The following is a 26150-nucleotide window of genomic DNA, read 5'->3' as shown; positions in this document are numbered from 1 at the left end:
TATAGTCTGATAAAAATTCTTTCCAAAGATAAATGCAAAATTAATGTGTAGTCCATTACATAATCTAAGTCACACAAGATCTTTAAAAGTCATGTTACCATATGAAGAGTTAATTTGTAAGTCAACAGTCACCTGTTTTTCACACTGGCTGTAATTACAAATTGTTTTTGTTTTTTTAAGCAATGTGTTTATTTACTCCTGGTAATCAAATTTGTAATTATTTGAAGAAAAAAGCATATCGGCTCTTTCCTTTAATTAAAAGTTAGACATACAAAATGAACAATTCTCAAAAATTGCAAGTAAGTCATTAAATATATGAAATAACATAAAATAATGGACAATACATGTGACAAAATACTTTGGGCAATGTAACATGGCAATATTGGCAACTGTCAAAATATGTAAAGCTTACATTCAAATATTAAAGAGTTTCAAAAGTGTCAAAGGCTTTGAAAATGATTTTCTGCAAATAAATTTATAAACTTGTACATGGCTTTTATGACACTGAGGTTCATAATGAAGACTTTTGTGAAAACCCTATATTGATAAAACCATCTAATTCAGGAAAATTAGTGGGAAAATTTTCAATATGTTCATTGTGGCAGCCATATTTGAGTCCTGATCATCACCAATTTCATTTAGAACCAGCTAGATATAGGTATACTTTTCTTTTTGGTCCCAATAATATGTTCACCATTGAGTCAGGGACCCAGTCATCTTACAATCTCACATAATCTTGGGACAATATAGTGCAGGAAATAATAATACATGCACATGTTCATAAAGTACACTATCTCTTTTTAGATAGACACATACAAATATACAGGATCTAGGAGGTGAAATAGACTGTCATATTATAGTCCTGTTTGCCATTAAAACATAATATTTTGGGTACCTATTAGTTTATAATACAAACACAATGACACATTGTATACTTTAACATGATGCTATAAAACATGTATTTGAATTATAATTATTCATTCTTAGCTACTGGTGGAATAATGGTTCCCACTTTTCCAAATCAACAGCTACATATCATATTTAATCTTCTTGGGATTTTAGCAATAATAAGTATTTTAAGATGGCTGCCATAGTGGCCATACTGGTTGTCAGAGTGGTACCATTTCCATTTGGTACCAACAATGACATCATAAAAAGTTTTTTGGTGTTCATAGGATTTTCCATCTATGTGGAATATTGCTAAGATTATCAATGTGGAACCCAAAGTCTTCTGGTAAAAGATTATCAATGTGGAACCCAAAGACTTCTGGTAAAAGATTATCAATGTGGAACCAAAAGACTTTTGGTAAAAGATTATCAATGTGGAACCAAAAGACTTTTGGTAAAAGATTGTCAATGTGGAACCAAAAGACTTCTGGTAAAAGATTGTCAATGTGGAATCAAAAGACTTCTGGTAAAAGACTGTCAATGTGGAATCAAACGACTTCTGATAAAAGATTGTCAATGTGGAATCAAAAGACTTCTGGTAAAAGACTGTCAATGTGGAACCAAAAGACTTCTGGTAAAAGATTGTCAATGTGGAATCAAAAGACTTCTGGTAAAAACCTCATGCTAATATAACTTTCTGTTTAAAAGGAGTAGCAAAACAAAATTTTCAAGCTGGCTGTTATGGTAGCCATACTGGTTATCCAATTGGCACTATCTTCATTTTATGACCAACCAGACATCATAAGAAATCTTTTGGTGATAATCACATATTGATATGATCATCCAATCAGGAGGTATAGCAATAAGAAGATTTTCCAGATGGGAATGCTGTTGTGGGCTGTTTTTGCAGCACCATTTTCAATTAGTATCTACTAGACCTTGGAATCAATGCATGCATGTGTAAAGTTTCATGGCAATCCTCCAATTAGTTTCAAAGAAATAGCGATAACCAACTTGAGCTAAAAATGGAAGGACAGATGTATGGTGATCGACAACAGGCCATCCCTTTAAGCTCTTTTGGCCAATGACCAGTAGAGGCAAGAAGAAAAAAATCTTGCAAATATCTGTGTAACAAATTCTAATTCTTGATTACTACATTATTTAACTAACAAAGAACCAAGCATTTTCTTATACAACATTTAAGTTCTTGTATTTTTTCAACAGGTGCAAATGAGAAATTATTCTTTTGCATCCCTAAAGGGTAATATGTTAAATTTTTTAGAAATTGTTCTCTTGAAATACAACTCTTGTATTCTAAAAGTATGTTATTTATAGTTTTCAAAATTTTTAAAAAGGAAAGAACTCAATCCCAAGCCTTTGAGTCTCAATAGTCTATGTCATGACCTACTTCTTGCTTAAACTCAGAGAGAGAGAGAGAGAGAGAGAGAGAGAGAGAGAGACAGAGACAGAGAGAGAGACAGAGAGGGAGGGAGAGAGATATCCCTGGCTTTACATGAGTGAGTAAGAGAGCCAGAGAGTGCACTCACGCACACGAGAGAGAGAGAGAGAGAGAGAGAGACAGAGACAGAGAGAGACAGAGACTGAGAGAGGGAGGGAGAGATATCCCTGGCTTTACTTGAGTGAGTGAGAGAGACATAACACATATTTTGAAAACAATTTTTAAAAAAATTAATGAGGAATGAGAACTATTTCTAACTGGACTGAATTTAGTTAATATGTGTAGATCTTGCTCATAATGAAATTCCTTGGACATAATGATGATTTTATGCTTGTTTAATCGGAATCTGGCTGAAAATACAGAACTGTAACAAGTTCATCCAAGAATGTCACATTAATATGAATGGATCTTGCTCCTTGTTGACTTGATCCATTTTCAAATTCTGACCTAAATTGAATCAGAAATATGGCTTCCATAATGGCAACAAGCATCAGATGCAAAATAGCCTCTTTAAATTTTATAACTTGCTCATAAGTGTACTTGTTCACAATTTTGATGATATAAGTATATATTCCTAGCTTTATCACTGCATCAGACATGGGCTTCAGAAATATAACAAGGGGCCAAAGTGGGCCTGAGATCAATCACCTGCTTAACTAACTTAACAGTTCACCATTTCACTCAGCTGGCAAAATATATGGTCAGTCAGTAAACAGGAAACATATTTTTCTTTAACACATTAACCCCTGGAGGTTTTTGTCATTTTCACCTGAAAATCGAGTACAAAACACATTTTGAAAGCTATTTCTGAATAGATCCAAAAACACCGAATTCCAGGTGATCTTTCAATAACATACTGCCTAGTTGTGTTAGAAACATCGTTTTTCATTAGCTATTTGGCTTGCGCATGAGCAGAAGGGTAAAAGTTCTTTTTTATTTTTTTATATTGATTTATTTATTTTGTTGCTAAACGGAACCATTATTTTTGTATCGAGACCACTCTTTATTCCAAATGCCCATCTTATCCTACTTTTTGCAAAGGTTCATCTGTCTGCAGTTCATACCAGTTTGCTTTAGATCTAAGACCAAAATGTACAAAATCGGATTCTGACCACAGGCGAATTTTGGCTAGAAAAAAGTCTTGTCCAAAAAATGAGTTTTTTAATCTGTATTTTGTAGTGCAACTAGATATTCCAGATCTGGTATCATTGTAGAGCTACATCTGTCTACCTTTCTATAATGCCACCTGCTTTTAGTGTATCATGCATGACCATGACGCTACCGACCTCAGCAGTAGGCTACTACCTCCTGCCACATTAACTCGTCTCTAGGGGTTAATGTGTTAAGGCCTAATGAAAAAATAGTTTTGGTAATTTCCAAGTTTTTATGATGTAATGTATGACATTAATAACAAACATTTTCTGTGAAATCTGTCCCCACTTACTGAGGTGAGGTCACCACAGGTATACACTGATGACATTTTTATACTGGCAGAAGAACAAAAATACAATTTTTAAAGGCCATCTTATGCAAATACCATTTATAGGTAAAATGTGCAACTTTTGAAAAAGAAAACATTTTACTTTTTTGTAAAAAATATTTACCCTTCCCCATTACAAATTTCAATGCATTCTATCCAAACATCACAGAAACTGTCAGGAACCAGTCTACTATAGACGAAACATGTTATACCAGTGCAATGATGTAGGGCTGAGTACTAGACTTAAGAAGGCTAACATGTTTACACAACAAGCTGTCAACTGATTGCCTTATGCCTTTTATGAGGTATTATAAATAATAATGGAATCTAACTTGAGAATCTAACTAATAAGAAATATTTACATGTATGCCCCCATTTTCAGACACTATAATGAAGAGTACTGTCTCTGCTGTGGAGAAACTGGGCACATGACACAGGTATGCCATCATGGCAAACAGACGGAGTATTTCAGATGCCATAAATCTGGACACAAACAAAGACTCTGTCACTCAGTGCATTACATATACCAGGAAGCTGGCAAAGAGGAGATGCCTGTGCTTCATTTATAAAAAATCTAAATGTACCTATTGAGACTCTTGACTCTAACTATTCAATGGACACTAATGTAAATGCAAAAGTTAACGGATTTTCAGGGTATGTATATGACTTTGAAGATGCTAATATATATGAACATTTGAATATAGAAATAGGATGTAAGAATGATAAAAGTAGTATGGAGACGATCTCAGTGAGTACCCCATTGCATGATGACATATATATAATTGATATGAAACTAAATACAAAAGGTTTTAACATAGATCATTTAAATATACAAGGTACAGTGGGAAAAATAGACCAGATTAAGTTAATGTTATCTTCCAAGAAAAATAATATACATGTTTTAGGACTCACTGAAACCAAATTAAATGCTAACTACAATGCTATTTCACTGTCAAGGTTACAATAAACTATTATGCAGGGTCAGAGAGACAGCAGGGGGAGGTCTTGTTGTATACATTAGGGAAGATGTAAATGCAGTCACATGAAATTGAGAGTATCTGGGTGGAAATTTCTCAAAATAATGCAGAATCATTCCTAGTTGATTTTATTTATAGACCACCTTCTTCCAAAGCAATTTGGAATGATAACTTTTTGAAACAAATGGAAAATGTTCTTGCACAGTAGAAAGAAACATACATACTCGTCGATATAAATAAGGACCTACTCAATACTCAAATAAGGAACAACTGGATGGAATTTAATGAATCATTAGGCCTAATCCAACTGGTAAATGAGCCCACAAGGGTAACAGAAAAATCAAGCACTCCTATTGATCTCGCTTATACCAACCTACCAGACAATGTGGCTTGTGTCGATGTACCAAATGTTGGTCTTAGTGACCACTATCCTACCTTTTTGACAAGAAAGGTTAAATGCAAGAGAAATAAGATAAATACACACAAAATGATCACTTACAGATTGTTCAATTTTTTTTTTTAATGAAGAACAATTTCTCAATGACCTAAATAAAGTTCCATGGAATATGATCCAAAATTTGGATGACACAGATGAAGCTCTGAGGGTGTGGACTAACTTATTTATGGATGTCTCTAAGAATGCACCACTGAAAGTACATCGAGTAAAGAATGAAATCCAACCTAATTAGCTTACTACTGAAATCCTAGACACTATGAAAACACAAGACCAATTCAAGAATATGGGAAACCATGCACAATATAAAGTATGGAGAAATAAAATAACAAGTATGATTAAAAAAGCTAAAAACAACTTATTATTATCAATCATTGCTTGAAAACAAAAAAAAACTCCATTTGGAAAGTCTTCAATGAACTCACTGGAAGAACACACAAAGATCAGACAAATAAAATTCACTCACTTCTGGTAAATGACACCATAGTCACTGATGACACTGACATTGCAAATGTTTTCAATGATTTTTTTCACCAACATTATCACAAAATTAAAAGAACCAGTGACAGAAAACTACTTTAATGACATGAAAAAGTTCTGCACCAGCAAAATCTCTATGGAGGTATGTTTCTCTATCCCACCACAAGCAAAAAACTTTGTTAAAAAAACATCTCAGTGAAGTTGATACCAAGAAAGCTACAGGACTTGATCAGATTGGTTCATGACTCGTTAAATCTTCTGCCTCTGCTGTTTTAGATAGCATAGCATTCATAATCAAAATAAGTATGTAACCTCATCTGTCCCCAAAATATGGAAAACTGCAAAAGTAACTCCTATTCACAAATCTGGCTCTATAAGGATGATGCTGATAACTACCAACCAATCTCAATACTACCAAACTTATCAAAATTGATTGAAAAATATGTCCATGACTCATTCATGTCATATTTAACCAAACACTTGCTGTTACACCCTAATCAATCAGGCTTTAGACAGAAACATTCATGTAAGACTGCCTTGATCTCCTTAACTGATAAATGGCTTCAAGCACTTGACCAAGGTAGAATAATAGGATCTGTATTTGTAGATTTCAGTAAAGCTTTTGACATGGTGGATCATGAAATCCTTTTGAAGAAACTGAAAATCTACCAATGTGATGAAAACACAATTAGATGAATTACTTCTTACTTAAGTGAGAGAACACATGTTTATATCAATAATGTTCTGTCTGAACCTGGAACAATTTTAGATATGGAGTACCACAAGTCTCAATTCTAGGTCCATTACTATTTATTTTATTTATTAATGACCTACCACTTTTGCTAAGGGACTCAATATCATCTACAGATCTCTATGCAGATGACACAACATTGCAGACATCCAAAACACAAAGCATGAACTCAAAATTTCTTTACAGAATGCCCTAAACAAACTAAATAACTGGTGTACATGCAATGGCATGGTGGTAAATACTGGTAAAACTAAAATATTACTTATCTCAACATGGCAGAAAAGAACAAATCTTGATAGCGATGAACTATGTTGGACATGAAAGGATAAAAATTTGCAAATGGTCCATCATGATAGACTACTTGGTGTTTTGGTAGGTAATAACTTATCATGGACTGAACATATCAAACATGTCAGTAAAAAAGTCAACTCAAGTTTATGGCTTCTCAGTAGGATAATACATTTTCTCCCTGAAAGGTGATTTAATCCCCAGATTAATAAAGTCATCATTATATTACTGTAGCATTTTCCATCAGAATCTGACAAAATCTGCTATCTTGTTATAAAAAAATAATTCCAATTTTAATGAACTGGCTTAGTTTTAAAAAAATCTGATTGGATATAAATGGTCACATTATTGATCTGGAATTTTCTTTTACACATCAGTTACATCTGGGGACTACTTTTGGTTTCCTGTTTCCAGGTCATTTTATATGAAACTTCATCTTTTATACCTTACACAATAATATAAACAACAAAAAGCCCTCCAAAACACAAATCCCTGTGATTTCCAGTCAAAATTTACAATTCCCAGTTAAAAATCACCAATTAGAAGTCAAAATAATAGATCACACAGGCCTTCCTGCATACAAATGCTCACCTTTTGCAAAAGAAAGCATATGGCAGGCTCTATAAGCCAATCATCAAAACTTGTTGCATTTTGAAAGATTGAAATGTGTAGAAAGTAAGAATGCTAAAACACCACATCCCATATGCAAGCATAATGTTGAAAAAAAAAACACAACAGAATTAGCCTGGTTTAAAATAACTACAATCCAACAACAAAAAAATGTTTTAACAAATGATCCGACTAAGTTTTGGGGATCAATGGCATGACCCACTCTGACACTTTTCCCCATAATACTACAGTGGACCCATCTTAAACAGCCACCACTTCTTTACAAGGACAAGGAAAGTGGCCTTATAAGATGGGTGGCTTTTCCAGAGGGGGACTAAATCTTTTTGTGAGAAGTACATATACGTAGTAAGGAAGCTACATTCAAACATTTAATATCTTCATTTAAAAGTAACATTTATTATTAAAAGGTTCTTCTTGTCTTAAGAATAGACTTATTTCAACTGAATATACATTAATAGTTTTTATTCATGACATAAGCATGAAATGCAAGTTGGCTATTGTTTTCATGTACACTGCAAAACCATTCAAACACTTCATTTAAATCTTAATATGCATAATTCTCTTTCCATCTGCTCCATTTTCCGACTGTTCATTAATATTCCCCTTATCTGTTACGATGCTTATTCGAGTACTTTCAACATAAAATTGTTTGCAAGTCAAAGCCATGTTGTCAAGCTGAATAACTCTGACTTTCATTGAAAATAATACTTTGTTCACGTGAGGGCATGTTAACATTTTGTAAAGATTTATTCTCGTGTTGCTAAGTACTGCGACTTAATTATGCAGATAAAACTTTTGTAGAGTGGATGAAATGCCTTCTTTATAAATGAAGTGATACATATATTGTCACTTTACTTTTTTGGTCTTTGTCTGGTTCCCTGTTTTGTACAAGGTTTCTTTCTCTGTGTATGTTAACACATTAACCCCTGGAGCTTTTTGTCATTTTTGCCTGAAAATCGAGTAGGAAACACATTTTGAAAGCTATTTCTGAATAGACTAGAAAACACCAAATCCCCGGTCATCTTTCTTTCAATAACATACTGCCTAGTGGTGTTAGAAACATAGATTTTCATTGCCTATTTGACTTGCTCATGAGCAGAAGGGTAAAAGTTGTATGGAGACCACTCTTTATTCCAAATGCCCATCTTATCCTACTTTTTGCAAAGGCTCATCTGTCTGTTTGCAGTTCATACCATTTGCCTTAGATGTGAGACCAAAAAGTCTAAAATCCGGACACAAAATCGGATTCTGACCACGGGCGAATTTTGGGTTAAAAAAAGTTGGATCCAAAAAATGAGGTTTTTCTATCTGTATTTTGTAGTGCAACTAGATATTCCAGATTATTTGGTATCACTGTAGAGCTACATCTGTCTACCCTTCTATAATACCACCCACTTGAGTGTTCATGCATGACCATGATGCTACAGAGCTCGGCAGTAAGCTACTACCTCCTGCCCCATAAAGTCGTCGCTAGGGGTTAATGTGTTAATCCACAAAATCTATATTTCGCCTATGATGACCATGTTTTAATCTTGACAATCACATCCAGTTGTAATCATCCAAGAGAAGAACTCAACACCAGTGTTAAGCCCAAAACTCTATCACAATACTGTTGAGTCCATTTCCTGTACATGTCAGCTTTTACAGATAATGATATAATATTAATCTTAGTGTTATATGTACTTTCGCCAACACTTTTTTTTTAGTAATGGAAACCTGACATCGGGACAGTTGGAATAATCTGACTACTCACTCTGAATTATTGGTACTGGACATATTTAAAATAAAATGTGGCTGCTGGTCAAGTTAGATGGGTGGCTATTTTCGAGGGGTACTTCTGAATACAAACTCGTCAGTGCCAAGGGATTCTGGCCATAAAAGAGTCTGGCTTTTGGCTAGCAAAGATGGGGCTATATATTCTGGCTAATTAAAGAAAACTGAGCTACCTAAATGTGATTGCTTTGTTAATGAAATCTGCTAATGTGATTATAGAATGGAAGAAAATTAGAATCAGAATGATTAAATGATCATTGCTGGATATTTATCAAAGTGTAAAGCACTCACAAAGCCCATCAGACTTTATTTACTTTGTGAATGATTAGGTAAAATTTACACATCAATAAATATCCAACCATGATCATTTAATCATACCAAGATTACATATTATGTAAAAAAAATCCAATTGTTTTCTTTTCAATCCCTCGAAAAGATATAAAATTATGTCAATAAAAAGTCTACTGCAGTTAATCTACTGATCAAAATTTGTAAATCTCCTGGCTGGATAAACTCTGATTCTGTCACACGAAAGCTGACTCTGACATTCAAGATGGAGTTACTATATAGACATGATAAGTAACTAAGTTTTATGGCTCTATCTTAAAGGACATGGAGTAAAAGTGTTGAAATAGAGAAGAAATGTATCAGTAACCTTGACAATAAAACCATCACTGTGATATACAAGATACCATCAAAGAGAGAATGTAAATGTAAATTGGTTCATTTGTGATCAAGCAGCCTTTTAGATATAAAGCAGAAACAAGAGCAACCATGAACCATATCCCATAGACCTTGACCTTGAAGATAAGACTCCATACATGGAATGCAGCAAATCTTCTAGTGGCAATAGACAAGTAAAGCAAATTTCATTAGTTTATCTTGAACAGTTTATAAGTTACAGAGCAATTTGGAAAATGTCCATGAAATCTATAATACTGGATTGTGACCTTGACTTTGAAAGATGGGACCCACAGAGTAGTATGACAAAGATATATTAAAATTTACAGACTAAGGACACTGACCTGGAAAAGAGGACCCTCAATGTGGCACACAACACACAGTCATGATGATGTGATGTGATGTGATGTGATGTGATGTGATTTTGATTTTTAACGTAGCTTTAACAATTTTTCAGTCATATCGCTATGATGTCTGCAATGCAGCAGTTTATAGTGATGTCTAGCATTATCCTGAGTGATGATGATGTGTAAGTAAAGTAAGTTTCTGCCATCAGTCTCAACATGGCTCTTAAGTTGTGGATAGGAAAGGAAAGTGTGATGAAAAAATTATACATGTAATACTGACAGATGACCTTGACCTTGAAAGTATTACTCCTAATGTGGTATACAAGACACTATCAAAAGATACTGTACAAGTACATTAAACTCTTTCACCACAAACAGCTATAAAAGTTTAAAGCAAAATGAAAAAAGGATGGAAATATTGATGTGACCTTAACCTTTAAATTAAATTTGTTTCTGAAAAGTGAAAATGGAATTTCACCCACCTAACTCCATAAAAAATGTTGCTGTCACATTTAAAGACAAAGACATGAGAACATTGCAATACGATGAATTAATGCATATTCTGTGACGTCAATAATTTTTGTCATCCAATACAAAAAACATCTAGCTGAGGAATCATTTAATAATTTTGGTTATTATAACAAGTAAATCATTTTAATATAGTGTTTCCTCAAATGTGAGCTAAGCACTTGTATATTTCCTCAACTGCTTATGTAACATGTGCCTAATTACTAATGGAAGCTCAATTTGTATACACTGAGAACCAGAGTCTTGGCTTACCTATATGTATCACGGCGCCATGAACCAATTAACCATGCACAGATAGATTTACATTTTGCAACCTCATTGTGACAAGTAAATAAGAATTTTCAAAAACTTTGTAATAATATCACTTGGTTACCAATGATATTGAAATTTCATTGAGAAGGCCTCAAGAGACTATTGTATGCATGTACAGTGAGGAATATACAGCTGGTGTAAATTTCAGAGAACTACCTGATTTGGGAGAATGCCATAATGGATATGCACTAGTGATTTAAGAAACCATAAATTACTCAATTCAAAAAGACAACGTCTATATTACCATAAATCACTCAATTCAAAAAGACAAAGTCTATATTACCATACATTACTCAGTTCAAAAAGACAAAGTCTGTATTACCATACATTACTCAATTCAAAAAGACAAAGTCTGTATTACCATACATTACTCAATTCAAAAAGACAAAGTCTATATTACCATACATTACTCAATTCAAAAAGACAAAGTCTATATTACCATACATTACTCAGTTCAAAAAAACAAAGTCTATATTACCATACATTACTCAATTCAAAAAGACAAAGTCTGTATTACCATACATTACTCAATTCAAAAAGACAAAGTCTATATTACCATACATTACTCAATTCAAAAAGACAAAGTCTATATTACCATACATTACTCAATTCAAAAGACAAAGTCTATATTGCCATAATTACTCAATTCAAAAAGACAAAGTATTACTGAATGACACAAATTATAACACAAATCCATATACATCTAAAAAGGACTATGTACAATTTGTTTCACAGTACCTGTACATTTCAAGTGATGGAAATTCTCACAGAATATAAGGCAGTGTTGGCATTTTCCATTATTTTGGAATAAACTAACTAAAGCTGTTGAACAAGCGATTTAGTGAGTATGTATGTATGTATGTATGTATGTATGTATGTGTGTGTCTGTGTGTGTGTGTCTCTCTGTGTGTGTGTGTGTATGGATGGATGGATGTATGCATGCATGCACGCACACACCGACGGACAGACGGATGTATGTATGTATGTATGCATGCATGCATGTTTGTATAGGGTTTAATGGCACAACAGAGTACTGGAAACTTTTTTTGAATAATTCTTTATTTGGTTTGGAAATATTATACCGTTTGGTAGACATGGATCATAGATGGGGAGTATTACCAGGTAGCCTATACTGGAATAGTGACTGTAAATAGTCAGAAGCACTATTATTGGATATCCTGTATATTAAATTGGCATTTCTCAACTGGATTCAGTCTTTAACGGGTAATATTCTAACTTGCCAGCTAAAATTTCCCGTTTTCTGCTTGGATTGATGTTAGCCCAAACGCTCTTTTTTTGAAGATGTGCTAGCTTTGATATGTTTTTATCATTTGAATTAGCCCATACTGTATTATAGTAATCTAAACAGGGTTGTATATAACTTATATTAGTTTTCTGTGCCTTTCTGGAGGAAAATGTCTTATCCTACTGAGAAGCCATAAACCTGAAATCACTTTTTTTTACTGATGCGTTTCGTAAGTGCAGACCATGATAGGTTATTATCTACCAAAACTTCAAGTAGTCTGTCGTGACAGACTATTTGTAAATTTTGTATCATTCCAGACATAGTTCATCTTTATCAAGATTTGTTCTTTTTTGCCGTGTTGAGATAAGTAATATTTTAGTTTTATCAGTATTTACTAACATGCACTACATGTGCACTAGGCTGTGTCATCTGTGTAGAGATCTGTAGATGAAACTGAGTCCCACGGTAAAAGTGGAAGGTCATTAATAATTCATATAAATAGCAATTGACCTAGAATTGAGCCTTGTGGTACTCGATATCTAATTGTTCCAGGTTATATAAACATGTTGTGTCTCTCACTTTGGTATGAAGAAAACCATTAAATTGTGCTTTCATCACACTGGTAAATTTTCAGTTTCTTCAAAAGGATTTCATGATTCACCATGTCAAATGCTTTCCTGAAATCAACAAATGCAGATCTATTATTCTACCTTGATCAAGTGTTTGAAGCCACTTATCAGTTAGGGAGGTCAAGGTAGTCTCTTATGAATGTTTCTGTCTAAAGCCTGATTGGTTAGGGTGTAACAGCAAGTTTTTGGTTAAATGAAATTAATGAGTCAAGGACGTGTTTTTCAATCAACTTTGAACAGTTTGGTGGTATCAAGATTGGCTAGGGTAGTATCAAGATTGGCCAGAAGTTATCAGCATTGTCTTTAGAACATTATTTGTAAATAGGCATTACTTTTGCAGTTTTCCATATTTTAGGGACAGATGAGGTTGCAATACTTAAATTGATCAGTAATGTTATTCTATATGAAATAGCTGCGGCAGATGGATTAATGAGTCATGTATTTGCTACATACATTTATGGCAAATTACCACAACATGAAAATTTTGGGTGGTAATAGCTTTACTGCTGTGTAAAAAAACAAATTAAAATGTGATTTATTTATTCCAATACAAGGGGATTACCATACTGTACATAACATTAATTGCTGCCTGTAAGTGTAAATCATAGTATTTCTTAAAAGCAACATTCACCTTAGACCACTTGGTCATCTGGAACTGCCATGCATTCAGAAGTGGCAGTAACAAGTTTTCAAGGTGGTCAACATTGTGGCCATCAGACCATTATCATTTTAATTTTGACCAACTAGACACTATCAGAGGTCTTCTGGTGAAAACTGCACGTCAATAAGACTTTCTGTTTAGGAAAGTAACATTAACAATTTTTCAAGATGGCTCCCATGGTGGACTTATTGGACATCAGATTGGAACCAAGCTCACTTAAGGCCAATCAGACATAATAAGAAGTCTTCTCATGAAAACCCTATGTCAATATCACTTCCTGTTTTGGAGGAACAACAACACCAAGATTTTCAGATATTGCTTAATGTGTTGGCAGATCTGGGTCTATGCAGTTTATTAGGAGTAATTGGTAGAACACATGGTATGTCTTTGAGAAACACAACATAGACTACTAATCTCGGCATGATTGAACCTTCAATGCTGTGTTGTAAAACATCAAATTAAACCAAGGACAGAGGTAGAGGCATGACATGGGGTAATGTTGCTTGAAAAAAGAAAGTCGAGAAAAACTTTGCAATATTCCAAAGATAAATCTTAAGATAAAAGCATGCATCACTGTAAATTTGTATTAAATTCTATCAAACATTAACAGAAATAAGTTTGTGACCTTTGACCTCTTCTAAAATTTTCCCTCAGTGGGTTGGGATTCACTATGGTGAAGAAAGAAAGCAATCCAATTTCTAAAACTTTTGTCAAATTCCTACAACAGCTGGAGCTAAGGGATAACAAAAACTATGACAGTGTTAATGCTGATTTTGCCATACCATGTCTCACACTGTTCTTCCCCCAACCAAACCATCAAAATAAATATATAGATTTCCCAAGAGAATCTATTTACAGTGTCAAGGCCTATTATTAGGCAAAATAAATTGCTCAAAGTAGTTTCAGTGTGAAATATAGATGATATTTATTTTATCTAACACATCCAAATCCACAGCATATTCTAGTTTCTTCCCTTGGTGGGTGCAAAGTTAACTGTGATACAAATTCTAACCTCAAGATTCTACACCAAAATAAAAGCCGTTTTTGGAGACAAATGTTATATCAATGTCATTAACAAAAATCTGAAAAGATTTTGATCAATTTTATCCACTGCATAATTCATTTTTTTTATTTCATAAAAATAAATTATTAGCATCAATAACTACTAATGCATAAATCTTTATCATCCAATATATTTATTATTCAATTGCTAAATACATGACAACCTTAAAGCATACATAATTATTTTGTATATCTAAATTTCTCCCAATTGTTTACAAGGGCAATAATTCACCATCTCCTTTATCACTATATCATTGCTAACTTTTGCTCATGCTTCATTTATCCTATATTTGGTTGGCTAACTGGTTCTAATGGTACTTTTCAACACATTTAAAGTTTCGTGCCAGGGAAAGGGAAGCTAAGATGCTTCTCCAAGACCACACAAGGGCAGCTCATTCAGTCTGGCCTGGGTGAGTGCTGAATTCACAACCCTTACAAGTCAGATGTTCTACCAACAGTTACCACCATCTGCTTGGAAAATGTCTCTGCTTGCAACAAGGTGACAACTGAACCTAACGGATAAAAACCAATTACAAGCATTTTTTTTCTCAAGGTAATGTTGCTCAGTGTTGGAACTGATAAAAGACTCAGTTTCAGACAGATTACTGAGGTAATCAATAATATATTTACAAATCTTAAGCCACCCCTCCCCCCAAAACATTCTTTGCCTCTCTTTCCCTCATTATATCAAACTCTATATATAATACATGAAAATGAACCATGGGAAAGAAGAAAATATTTCCCTCATCCAAGTGTTAGTGGGCTTGATATTGCTCACATCAGTTTCTGAACTCATGTTTGTGTATTGAAATTGCAGATGGTAACAAAATGCTTGGAGCACACAGCTGCTATATTGTCTAATAATGTAGGAAACATTCAGCTAGATACTGGACCACATTGTTGGACATAAAAATGGATGAACCATTAATACATGTTCACTGGATCTCTTCCAGCCCTTGCAGACTTTGCCATAATTAATATACCTGGAACCCCCAACCTTAAAGTGTACACACTTCAGCATGGATTCCTGGGTCTGCCCTTACCCCTGGGGCCCTGGTTCTGAACTCAGAACTTTAATACCACTCAGATCAGCAACCATGAAAGCTTCATAGGCTAATGGTTAAAGCACTGGACACCTGACATGAAGGTTACAGTTTTGAGTCCCACCATCTTGTACAACTGGATCAATTACTGAATTTCTCAGGTTCTTTTCTGAAGGTCATGGGTTTCTTTATTCTTCGTAATTAAATATTAAAATGACCATTTTTATAAAGACAAAAACCTTAACATGACTTCTTCTGAAAACCTTTTCTATTAGGATGCTGTCAAATTCTGTTGAGCAGCATTTGAGAAAGAAATCATCTTAGTTTTGTGTTTCTTGCAAAGATAGTAACATTTTTGATGTGTACAAAATTCAACAGTGTTTAAGAAAAACTTATTTAAAGATTCTTCCATTATGGGTAACAGTGGTAATATCTGATATCAGATTAACATCATTTTAACAAATATGGTCAAATCCACAGCAGTTTTTAAGTTGTTTAAAGGTTTTTCTTTCTTTTGCTTGTAATGGTGGACATATCTGATGGCAGATTGTTGAACAAATTCCAAACAGCTTCATGCCAGGATGATCTGTATCTAATTTGGTTAAATTCTCAAGTGAATTTTAAAAAGAAGTCATTTAAAAGTTTGTATATTATTATTAATGGTGGCCATTATTCATGGTGGATCAGTATCATTTTAAAGACTGTGAAACAGCTTCTTGTCAGGATTCAAAATTGGTCAATTTCTGTTGAGTAGTCTTTTAAAAGAAACTGTAAAGAGAAACTGAATGTACAATGCACAATGGATGAGTGACAATGGACGATTTTTTATTTCATTTTTAAAAAATAAATTTTGCCACCTAATGTACAGTTTTTTCTTTCTTCATGATATACATGTATGTGTATTTAGCAGGATGAAACAATACCAGGACAACCCTAAGGCTGTTTTACCTAAAGTGTTAGATTTGTTTAACGAAGACAGACCGAATCATTTTATAATACAAGGTCAAAGACTCTGCAAATGAAACAACTGCATGCTGTACAAGCTACCGTATACACATAGTTAAAAGCTTTCATATATATGGCCATCAGCTAAAAGCCTATCATGCAGACAAGAAGATAAAGATTCTAAAGGACTTCATTAAATGGCATTGTTCCAGTTGTGTATAATGGGCACATATTTAGACATCTAATAAACACTGCAGCCTCAAAAGCTAGTCTCATTATCTCCTCTATTATAGTTATGTTGTAGCTGTGTGGGGTGGGTGACAGCTACATTGGGAATTTGCTGGTAGAGCAAACAAACAAACATCTAGGTTACATATTTAATTCAAATTCAAAAGCTCCCTCTAACCATTTCTGCCTCTGTATATATATCAGCCTAGCCCACATCACAGGAGACATCCTTATATCATATTTCTTCAAATGGCTTGATTGTTTCTGGTACACAGATCTGTATTTCCTACATTAAACTATACATCTGATATCTCACTAATGAGTTGTCTAGAAGCTGATTTGAAAACATAAATGATTATAATATATCTGATTAGAATCGCACTCACTTTCAACCTCTTCCTCAAAATATAAATGTTAAATAAATGTAGTTTAAGTGTAAGGGTTGGCAAGGATTGTCCGAGTTCAAGTATAAAATATCTATTTCTTTAAAATCTATATACAAGATACTCTTGCTAATTAGAGAAACTTAATCTACTATCTCATCTCTAATATCATCAGCATTTTCCAATCTAAAACTAATTATAAGTCGGGGCCCCGAGTAGTCTAAAGCGCTCTCCGTTACAGATCACTGCCATCTCACCTCTGTCTGCGTGGGTTCGAGTCTTGGATTCAGCCAATGTGGGTACGTGAGAAAGCTTGCCAGTAGCTTCTCGTGGGTCGGTGGTTCTTTCCGGGGTTTTCCCAGGTTCTTCCTCCACCATTAATACTAGCCGCCATGTATAGCCTATCGTGTGCTGGCGTTAAGCCCTACAACAACAACAACGGTTATAAGTCCTATAGATAATCATTTAATTAATTTGCATAAACACAAATGCCTGTTGTTCTTACAACATAGATCATAGAGCTAGACCTGTGAAACCAAATGATTAATGTCCATAAGGCCATGGGATGAGTGTGCTGTAAAGATTATACTTGTATTGTTTTGGATGATGTGGATTCTATTCAACACGGCTATGTACAAGACTAGAAAATTGGAAATCAGTTAACAAATCATATAAAAATTCCCTACTACAGTTATCTCCTGCTGTTCCTAATACAGTTATCACCAGTTCAAATGGGAAATTGTACTTTCAAAGAGCATTATTTCGTCAAAGATCTTCCCCAGAATAAGAGGCCTGGGCCATACTTTAAAGATGGTAACAAAGCTACTGATGCAAAGTCTACCTGTATCCTATTGCCTATGGTAATTCCCTTTCTCTGGTAGACTGGTGCAATGTCAAGGTGGCTGTAACAAACTTTTTACAGGGTATTAGTCTCTCCAACTAGTGTCAGTCAAGTAGTAAGTTGTTATTTTAGCTATAATGAGTTGGAGGGCAAAAGCAGGTGATAACAACTTGTTGGAGAGGTTATTTTAAGCAGCAACAATCTATAAATGTTGTAGATGATAGGAAACCCAGAGACAGATTTAGAGATGAAGAAATTCTTGACATTCCTCCAATGGAAGCCAGCTTTGATGATTAAAGCCTATGATAATAAAGACAGACAAACAATGGATGAAGGTGATTATAAACAGATGATATATTAATATATACCACTGAAAAGAATTATCACAGTCACAACAGCAACCATCACTATAATAATAACAAGAGTCCCTTCTAACGGCTGAAAAGAATACCCAGGAGTTCAAGATATGACCATTTCTTCCTATTAACTGCCAGGTGTTGAAAGCCTCTTGGATATTTTTGATTGATAACAAGACTTTTGAATTAGCTGCTGTGGTACATATATGGGATGTCAGTTTGGCACTATTTTCATTTAATACAGAGTAGACATCAGCAGAAGTCTTTTAGGGAAAACACCATGTCATAATGATCATCCATTCAAGAAAAGTAGTGACAAGATGATTTTTAAGAGAGTCATCGTGTTCACCATATTGAATGTTCAACTGAAACCAAAAAGGTATAATAAAAAGTCTACTGGTGAAAACCTCGTGTGTACTGGTGAAAACCAGATTATGTTGATATAGCCATCCACTGGAAGGGGAGTAGAGAAAACAATATTTTCAAGATCTGACATCCCATCCAGGAATAACAAGATTTTCAAGATTGCTGCTATGGTGGCCATACTGAACTCTGGATTGGCACTAATTTTCAGTTAAGACCAACTGAATATCATAAGAAGACTTCTGGTGAAAAGCTAAAGTCAATATGACTTTCTTTTCACATAGAATTGTCATAGCAAGGTTTATAAGATGGACACTGGCAGCCATACTGGATGTCAATCAGCACCATTTTCATCTGTGACCAACTAGACCATGGTTTGTGTGTGTGTCTGTTTGTGTATGTGTTTGTAAAGTTTTAAGGCAGTTTATGGTAGTAGTGATAATAAACATATGCTAAGGGTTGGATGGGCAGCAGATCACAGACAGACAAAAACCCTTAAGATCTTCTGGTCATGACCAGTAGAGTAAATGCTACTGCTTCTGATGATGACAAATTGGGTAAATAACTGGTGACAACTTGAAAGTTGAGGGTTTTTTGTTGTTGTTGTCTTAGCTGTCATTATTTATAAATATGGTAGATAGGATATGGAATGAAGAGATGAGAAGACAGATTTATAAAAGAAATTATGGACATTCTTCCACTGGAAGCTAGTTTTGATCATCTGCTAAGTGAAGATGAATCTGATGATACTGCAATATAAAACAAACTGACAAAATGCAATTTGGTGATAAACAAAAGAACAAGAATTATCAAGACCATGTCAGCCATTGACACTATGATGCAATAATTTTAATACCACTTTGGTTCTGGTTTTTATGATTATGATGATGTGTAGCTGTTTTGTTTTCAATATGAACTACTGTGATTGATAAATTTTGTAGATGATACAAGGAAACCAATTTAGAGATAAAGGAATTCGTTATATTCCTTTACTTTAAGCCAGTTTTGATGGTGCTAATTCTTAACAATGTAATATAAGCAAAGAGAAATCTGATAATAGAGACATATATAAATAAAGGCTATTCAAAGATTAATAATTAAATTTGACACATGGAATGGAGACATACGGAAATATTCATAGGAAGCTGAAGAACAACAAGAGGTCCAAGCAGATTGTTATTGCTCACCTTCTATGCATAATTTAACAGCTGACCATTTCATGAAGTAGCCTTATGTACTATTGTAAGAACACAATCTATATCAGCTATCTCCCAAAATTTACCTCTTGTTAATTTTCACTCTGTCACTATAGTTGACAAAACTCTTTCCAAAGATAAAAAGCACAGTATGCTTAGTCTCTTGACATAATCAAAGTCATGTGAAATCTTTACGATATAAAACTATTTACCAAGTGTACGGAATAAATCTCTAGATCTAGCAAGCACAGCCACTCTGAAACAAGGTATCTCATTAATACGTGCCTATCTCACGTATTACAGAATCTAATAAAATAATGATACAAGTTTATTTACTAAACTCGAATGAACTAAAGGTTGGGTTGGTGATTTGCATCTACAGCTCAGCTGCACTCCAAAGGCTATTTTTTAATGTGCAGAGTCAAGTACAGTAGAGTGCCATGCCCAGAAGATTACCTCATGAATATGCATAGATCAAAGTAAATTGGGTACCCAAAAGTGACCAATTGGAAAGATATAATGTTCTCCAGGATTTAATACCAGGTCCACCCCTGTTTTTAATCTTTATTTATGATTAGGCTTTTAAGAAAATAATATTACAATTGCAGATCTCTGTTTTGAAGACAGTACACTCTTTGATGCCATTCTCTCTAGCTGTAGAACAAAATAATTTGCATGGTGACCTGAATGAAATAATTTAATGTAAATGGAATGACTTTACATATATCAAAGCCAATTCTGATGACCAATTTTTTCAATTGCTTTTTATTGGCACAGCAAAATAAGTTGGTTTTTTACTACTGTGACCATTGGAGTAAAGTGCCTTGCAAAAGGATGCACTCAGGCTGATCTATGGCCAGATGCACACCCAACCCTTTTGGTCGAAAGCCAGAAAGGCTAATCTCTGATTCACTGCAGTTCCTGCCTCCATTATTCTTGTCTTGAAACATGCAGAAGGCACAATGGATCTATATGATTCCTGAACCTGCTGGGGGTGGGTGGGTGGTTATAACAGTCCAAAGAATCATGATTGTCTGAAGGTACCATGGATTTTTCTTGCAAGAGTACTTCATTGCAAGTTGTCATACATGATAAGATTCCTAGTGTGGATGCCGACAACAGCCTAATATGGAACAAACACATTAGAAATGTAATGATAAAGGTCTTCTTTACACTCTGGTTGATATCCTGGATAAAATACTTCCTCCCTATTTCTCAGAGTTAGGTCTACTTTTAATTATTGAAATATGGTATGGGGAAACTGTTGTCTTACTTAGCTGACTTAGTTACTTCTACTTTTAATTATTGAAATATGGTATGGGGAAACTGAAACTGTTGTCTTACCAGAGTTAGGTCTACTTTTAATAAATTGAAATATAATATGGGGAAACTGTTGTCTTACCAGAGTTAGGTCTACTTTTAATTATTGAAATATGGTATGGGGAAACTGTTGTCTTACTTAGCTGACTTGGTTACTTCTGCTTTTAATTATTGAAATAAGGTATAGGGAAACTGAAACTGTTGTCTTACCAGAGTTAGGTCTACTTTTAATAAATTGAAATATAATATGGGGAAACTGTTGTCTTACCAGAGTTAGGTCTACTTTTAATTATTGAAATATGGTATGGGGAAACTGTTGTCTTACTTAGCTGACTTGGTTACTTCTGCTTTTAATTATTGAAATAAGGTATAGGGAAACTGAAACTGTTGTCTTACCAGAGTTAGGTCTACTTTTAATAAATTGAAATATAATATGGGGAAACTGTTGTCTTACCAGAGTTAGGTCTACTTTTAATTATTGAAATATGGTATGGGGAAACTGTTGTCTTACTTAGCTGACTTAGTTCTTCAGACTCCAGAAAAAAACAATCAAAATTATACTGGGCAAATATTGCATGGATACTGTTCAACTGACTAACCAAGAATCTTTTCAGTCAAAGAAAGACTTCTTATCAGAAAGTCTAATTTGTCCATAAAATGTATCTCCTCTCCATCATCAAACAACAGCAATCCAAAATTCAACTTTTAACAGCCATTGTCAAACAATAATTACAAATTTGAATACCACAAAAAAGAATCAGCAAAAACATTTGCCCAATGATTTGGAAAAGTTTACTTTAAAAGTGAAATAAGCATCCTTATTATATGTTTTTCATCAAAGAATATGAAAATTGCAACACGATACATTTGTACGATTACTAAGTACTCTTTTATTCCACCATTTTCTTACTTTTCGCTACTATTCTCAAAAGTTTTTTATTATCTTTTTTTTCCATCTCCAACAATAATTTTTTGGTTGAAATTACATTTAAATATTTTAACAAAAATGAGAGCTTCATGTGAGATTATTTTGTTAATTAACTGGTTTACTCTCTGAAAATAAATTTTCTTCAAAATTCTATCAAGAATCAATTTTCTAGATCTGTCAAAACAACCTTTACCAATAAGATGAAAATTTACATCATAATTATGCATAGGTCTCAACTCCTCCAACACCTTTATCATAGTTGCCTATGTAGCTAGTTGGGTTTAAATTAGGTCAGAAATTCTGTCTCTCGACTTGCAAATAGGTCAGTTAATCAGACACAAGATCACCTTATTAATATGTACAGATCTTGGATCATAATGAATTCAGTGTACATCATGATGTTGTTATCAGTATTTACCAAGTCTAAAAAAGATCATCTTCACTAGCCAAGGTTCCAATTTGATAACCCTATCTACACCTTGGAATATTGAGCACATGTTTCTGTGCTTCATGTCTGTGAATTTCATTGGATGCAGTGGCAAACTTTTTAACACTGTTCCTACATGATTGAGACAAGGGAAGCACACAACTTGAATGGACTGATAAATAAGCAATTTTCCACTGCCGGTCTCTGTTTGCACAAATACTTTTCACTCAAATACACCTGTAATGGCTTCCCTCTGGTTTAGTCATAATTTTGATTTTAAACTTACAAAGTATCCTTTTTGGGTCAATTGCCTTCACCATTTTCGGCTTATGTACAATGCACCAGACTATTGGTTAGTTGGCATTACATACTAAGGGAGGCAACTCATGAAATTCAATAGATGTCACTAGGACAATATATCTATTCAATCTGCCAAGGTGCAAATAGGGTTATCATATCGGAACCTTGGCTAGCAAAGATGGATAAAGATCTGATCCAAAACAGTAGTGACTGAAGTGTTGACAAGTTGAGTCAAACAGATCCAAGATCATCTTATCAGTTTGCACACAATGCACACATTATTGACCTCATTCGAGTGTTTACTATATGTCCACTTTACCCAGTGACCAGTTGAAGTAAATTTTGTTGTTATTTGAGAGTGGTTTAATTCTGATAGGTGGTTAACAGAAGTTTTACTATATACTACACATAACAGAGGACTATGAGGCATCAGACCTATATATGTCATTTACAGATCATGGGTCCAGTTGCAAACTACACAGACCCGAGTTTCTTCAGTGTCTTAGGAGTAAAGGAGTAATTAGTAGAACAACGTATACACTGGTCTTCAGGCACATTATGCTAAGGCGGATCAGATATTTTACTGATTTTATAAGCAAGTATATATCGCATGTAAGATACAACTTCTATTGCAAACCTTAATTAACCTACTGCCATCTGTTAGTCAAATCTAACATGTGCCAATACATAAGGACAGGTGACCAATATTATTAAAGGCATAGGTGCAAGGCATTAAACAAATACAGGTACACTGAAAACCTGTCTGACAATCAAGTCCAATATCTTTCAAATGGGTTACTGTCACTATTCATAAAACATTTCTCAACTCATTCTGTGAAATTTTCTTTGTATGATCCAAAGTAATACTAATTTGCATGGTAGTATGTTTCAGACTGAACTATTCTGATTATACAAGATGTACTAAAATGGTGAACAGAAGCAGGTGTATTTATCTCTGTGATAGTGATAGATCAATGAAAGCTCATTTTAAACTCATCAGAAAGCTATCAAAAGTACCTTCAAATTCAATTAGATACAACTCTGAACTAAAAACCCTGTTTCCTTAGAACCTAAGTGAGGTATATTCAAGATGTGCCATGTTTTCCAGTGTTTAAACCAGGCATGATTAACAGCCAGTATCAAAGAATGTAGACTCAGATATGTTTTGCATAACGTGCCTGTACATCAGAAAAAAAATAACCATAAGAATAATCAGCACATCCTTACCTAGAAGGTACCATATATACTCACTTATAAACTGAGTCAAACTGCAAATAAATATTAGGATCTGCCATAGCATACTGTGCCTGCAGATCAAGATTTATGTTACTGTACTTGTTCTACTAATTACTCCTAACAAACTGCACAGACCCAGATCACTGGAGCATTATGCGATGGGCAGATCTGGGTTTGTGCAGTCTGCAGTTGGACTTGACCTGTAAGCAAGTATATACAACAGATGAAGAGGAACCATGGTGGGTCATAGCTTTTAGTGAGCTATGGTGGTTCAGCAAGAAGGCCATGGTGGCTTGGTGGTTTAGGAAGCCATGGTTGTTCTGTGTCAAGTCAAAGGTCTCCTGACTAGATGGGTGCAGGTTGGATTCACATTATCAGGAAAATACCTAACCATTTCCTGCCAGCACACTGTGTGAAAGCAGATTTGGGTTTATGCTGTCTGCAGCTAAATGCATGCTATACACGATTATAAACAGTAGCTGAAATTGGCCTTGTGGTTAATGCAAGTTGACTAATTACACATCACAGTGTATGAATGAACATTGGTTGTTAATGAAACTACCCACTCAATCATTCTGGAGAAAATCACCAAATGGATCAATTCTTTACATAATTTACTACAAAATCCAAATCTATTTACTGAAATCCACACAAAGTTTGGCAAAATCACAGAGCAATTAAAAGATGTCAAACAGTGAATGAAAATTCTGTTCAATGTACAAAACATATTTGGAAAGACATTTTAAGGGGGATTTACCTCATTAAAACCCATCTGTTTGGGAGCAGCTTGCTGCCACAAATCTAACAAACAATCAAAATCCTATAAATTACAAAAGTGGTTGCCATAGAGATTCTCTTCCTGTGCCAAAGCCTGCACCTGAAACAAGTTTTTATCTTCTCCAATCTTAGGAAGCTGCAGTTATTGCTTTCCCATTTTTCTCTCTAACCACTGCTGTAACTTGGCAAAAATAGGAACATGCCAGCTTTTATTTACTGCACAAAGGTCAAGGTCACCTAATCAGAGAAGCAGATCAAAAACGACAGAAGAGCAAATACATATTCCACCTGCTTTAAAAAAGAGTTTTGCAAGCCTGTAATGTTGACTAGTACACAGGTACATTTAACATAGACTGAAAAGAAACGAGAGCAACAGCGAGCAATTTGCTAGTGTACATACAACCCTGCCTATCCCCCATTCTACACTTATGATCAAGAGACTATAGCCAAAATGTTGTTGCATCCAGCTTTAAGTCCAAAAGGGCAATAACTCTAACAGCAAAATATTCACAGTGGCACAAAGATTTGATAGAATGCATATCTTTAGATGAGGTAATAAATATACACCCTTTTTCATAGCAATCATGCAAAATCTGCAAAACAAGCTGCATTTACATAATTAATATCAGATGATATAATTAATATGCAAAGTCTGTAGCCCATAATCAAAGTCATCAAAGAGCTTTAACACCTAAATTTACAGATAAAGCATTAATTTGGTAGTTTTCAAAGTTGCATGCCTTTCACATTTTTGTGTTTATTTCTTTGGGGTTTAACCTTTTCATTATTAAGTAACTCTGGGGGCATAGAGCCCTCAACACTAAGTAACTTTGGAGTTGTAAAGCAAAATGACTTGTAGATTTTGAAATAACATAACTTTGCCAATTGTTAAGACATCTGGCTGTATTAGGTGTCAAAATCAAGGTTAAAAATCTAATTTTATGACTAATTGACTAAAATGTGCATATCTATTACAACTGTTAAAATACAGGTGCAAACAGGTAACACAACAGGTAAAATACAAGTAATTATCTATTTACTTCTTAGAAAACTTAGAAAGTTCCAAAAACTTGTTCAACTGACCCTAGATGTACTCATGAATAATTCCAGTAGCAACAAGTCTTTCTTTTAGGTATATGACAGGTAGAAATTAAAATTCCA

The 26150-nt window shown here is 34.3% G+C and overlaps 1 protein-coding gene across 9 annotated transcripts in view; it reads right to left on the bottom strand.

The window, feature by feature from the left end:
• Nucleotides 1-26150, bottom strand: part of LOC149776422 (histone deacetylase 5-like) — a 348169-nt gene that overhangs the window by 88267 nt on the left and 233752 nt on the right. The window lies entirely within an intron of this gene.

Source organism: Sinohyriopsis cumingii, chromosome 18 (genome assembly GCF_028554795.1).
Source record: "Sinohyriopsis cumingii isolate HCF-2022 chromosome 18, ASM2855479v2, whole genome shotgun sequence".
NCBI lineage: Eukaryota > Metazoa > Mollusca > Bivalvia > Unionida > Unionidae > Sinohyriopsis > Sinohyriopsis cumingii.
This window is presented reverse-complemented; position numbering and strand designations above follow the sequence as displayed.